The sequence below is a fragment of the Octopus bimaculoides genome, chromosome 19, assembly GCF_001194135.2.
Source record: "Octopus bimaculoides isolate UCB-OBI-ISO-001 chromosome 19, ASM119413v2, whole genome shotgun sequence".
In the NCBI taxonomy this organism is placed as follows: Eukaryota; Metazoa; Mollusca; class Cephalopoda; order Octopoda; family Octopodidae; genus Octopus; species Octopus bimaculoides.
Window position 1 is genome coordinate 27,854,894 of NC_068999.1, and position 3,818 is coordinate 27,858,711.

Consider the following 3,818-nt stretch of genomic DNA (forward strand, 5'->3'; position numbering starts at 1 on the left):
TATATATATATATATATATGAGTGTGTGTGTGTGTAAAAATTAACACTTCCTTCTCCAAACTTAGATTTGAAACCGAATCTAAGGATTCTCGCTCGTCCAAACCACCATGATCAACAGACGCAAAAAAAAGGTCTCCTTTGTCTTGTCAAAAAATGATAAATCATCTCCCTTTGACCTATGACCTCAGTCATGTCAGCCGAAGTTCAAATGGACAGGAGCTGACCTATCTCCTGTAGTATGTCCGTCCTTCTATTGCTCTGAATGAAGATCAACTCACCTCTTTCGCTGCCCTGAAAAAAGCATTATCCAACGCTACCATGTTGGTGTATCTAAAACCAGATGCCCCACTGTGTGTACTCGTTGATGCATCCAATTCCAGAGTTGGAGGTGTGCTACAGCAGCTTGTTGATGGCATATGGCAACCGTTGTCCTTCTTTTCTAAGCGGATATCAGAGAATGTACTAAGTGCTGTGTCTCGTGCCAAAAAGCGAAAATCTACTGACACATAAAATCACCAATCGGTTCCTTTTCACAACCCGACGCACCATTTCAGCACATACACATTGACATCGTGGGACCTCTACCACCTTCACAGAATTGTACACACCTGCTCACCTGTGTGGATCGTTTTTCACAGTGGCCTAAAGCTTGGCCCTTATCTGATACTTCGGCAGAAGCAGTCACCAAGACGCTGATATCCCAATGGGTTTCGTGTTTTGGCACACCCGCAATTATCACCACCGACAGAAGACGTCAGTTCGATTCCCACCTCTTCACCGAGCTGACTCATCTCCTCGGATGCAAACACACCCACACTACAGCTTACCACTTTGCAGCAAATGGCATGGTCGAACACTTTCACAGCCTACTCAAGGCAGCTATAAAAGTATCTTCAGACTGTTCTAACTGGTTGGAACATCTCCCTCTCATCCTCACAGTCTTCTGTAACATAACGTAAAATTGTTGACAGTTGTGAATATGCTGAGACATCAGATGTCTCATCAACAAGAATAGAAACAAACTTAGCTTGCTCAATTTCCTTTTGCATCTCATTCAACATTACTTTATGAATTGCATCGATCAAGTCATTTTGAATTCTGTTTGACAGACTGGTGAAGATAGAAGCTGTATCTAGATGACTTTCCATTTTTTTGTCATATTTACTGATTAAATATACGAGTTCTTTATAATTTCCACGATTATTAGAGCCTTCAGATTCAAAATGACCCCGAAAAGATAATTCCTGGAGGCCTAAAAAAATAACAACATCGATCAATCTTTGCAGAATGGATCTGTTTCGTCTAACTTTCTCATTATGATGTTGTATGCTTTGATTTTTACAAGCATCTAATTGTAAGTCTATGCGAACATTCCCGAATATTTTAAGATCTATCAAAGATTTTATATGCTTTTGAGAACGCTCATGCTTTAGCATAGCCATATGTAAATTATTTAGATCATCATAGCTTTTATCATTTCAAACATTCTTTTCTAAGCAAAAAAGTAAACAAAACGGAAAAATAACGTTAGTTAAATTAATTTAAGATTAATTAGTTACTTCTGAAATAAGAAATATAATATAGATAATATTTTTATTTTCAGAACACTCCAAAAATATAATAGTGCAGACAGATGTTTTGGATAAAAAATTCAAACTTACCACCAGGCTTTTCCAAGAATTATGGCTAATCATAGTAGTTCTTGAGAACTGCTCTAGTTCCGGTCAAAAAATGGAACCAGCTTAGCAACAATTCTACACTAACAAAGCATGACTTGCTAATAAATTTGTCGAGTCTCTGACAGAGAGAGGAAAGGGGTACAAAATATTTCAAATGCTCTATCGTCTTAGCATATCTTTTAACAGGTCACTAAGAGAGAGAAAGAGAGAGAGAGAGGAAGGAAGAACAAACTAACAGAGACAGATAGGGAGTGTCTACATGCTGGTCTTCTCAAAGCATACCTTCTCAAAGCAAAAGTACTAGTCACTGAGAGAAGGGAAGGGGAGACAGAATATTTCGAAAACAACTGGACGGATTTTCTTTGAAACAAAGTAACTATTTTATCTAATTTTTCGATGATATGGATAAAAATCACAGACATGCAGCGCATACTTTGCATACCTGAGAGTGCACGCCCCTGTAACCCAAATGACTGTATCAACCAAAAGAAATCAATTAACATTTTGTATAAAAAAAAAAAGAAAAAAAACTTTTCTACATCTATGCAAAACATTTTTATGAACATTGACTGAAAATTTTACAAACGAACTTTTCTACGAACATTTTTCATTTTTCTGTCAATTCCTTGCATGTACATACGTTTTGCTTTCTTTTAAAAATGTTTTACCTTCTTTTAAATGTTTTGCTCCTTGTATGCTTACACACACTTGCAACACTCACATTCTCATGTGTGCTATCACTGGATCTTTTGCGCCTCTGAAAGACACCTTGCCTCTATTAGACCTCTAATGGGTCGAGTAATCAATAGACGCACATCTCTTTCAGCACGTCAACATGTTTCTGCCTGAGCACATATACATATATGTATTACCTACCATATTGCACACACCAACAGTGAATCTTTTTTGCTTCATATTTTTATACTTTTATTTCTTTCACGTCCCATGTTTTTGACATATCTTCATTTGTCTGTTACACTGTATAATTTGTTTTCTGCATACACACAAAATAACATTTCCAATATCCTTCGATCTCTGTGGCTTTCTCATAAGAAGTGGGGTAGTGTAAAAATTAACACTTCCTTCTCCAAGCTTAGATTCGAAACCGAATCTAAGGATTCTCGCTTGTCCAAACCACCATGATCAACAGGCGCGAAAAACGGTTTCCTTTATTTTATCAAAAAATGATAAATCAACTCCTCTCCCTTTGACCTATGACCTCAGCCATGTCAGGCGAAGTTCAAATGGACAGGAGCTGACCTATTTAGGCGCAATCTCTGCTACAGTATGTCTGTCCTTCTAGCTGCCACAGCGATTATAAAATACCGTGGTCAACAGAGAGACAGACAGAAAGGCCTAGGACGCAGACAAGCAGAGAACTAGAGAAATATTCAAAAGAAGGTTCATGGCAGACTATTTTCTCAGATGAACGACACACACACAAAAACATATTCAGTTCTGACATATCACGTCCAAAGATGTGCCCTGTTTCTATTACTAGCAACTCATAGCAGTTGTCAACAATTACATGTAGTGAAGAATATTGTATACAAAAGGCAAATGCAAGTACAGTAAAAAATTATTTTAACTTTGAATCGATATCATTTATTTGTTTACTTCAAAGGCATCCACATGCCTATCACATTTGTTCACCTTAACACATACTGATACACACTTAACCACTACATATACTCTTTACTCTTACTTTTTTACTTGTTTCAGTCATTTTGTCGAATCAAATCAACCCTAGGACTTATTCTTTGTAAGCCTAGTACTTATTCTATCGGTCTGTTTTGCCGAACCGCTAAGTTACGGGGATGTAAACACACCAGCATCGGTTGTCAAGCGATGGTGGGGGGACAAACACAGACACACAAACATATACACACACATACATATATATAGATACATATATATAGATACATATATATGACGGACTTCTTTGAGTTTCCATCTACCAAATCCACTCACAAGGCATTGGTCGGCCCGAGGCTATAGTAGAAGACACTTGCCCAAGGTGCCGGGCAGTGGGACTGAACCTGGAATCATGTGGTTGGTACTCAAGCAAAAAGATAATTTATGAATTTCTTTCTCTCCAAAAGTTCTCTCCCCACTCCCTCGGAAAAAATTTTCCTGACA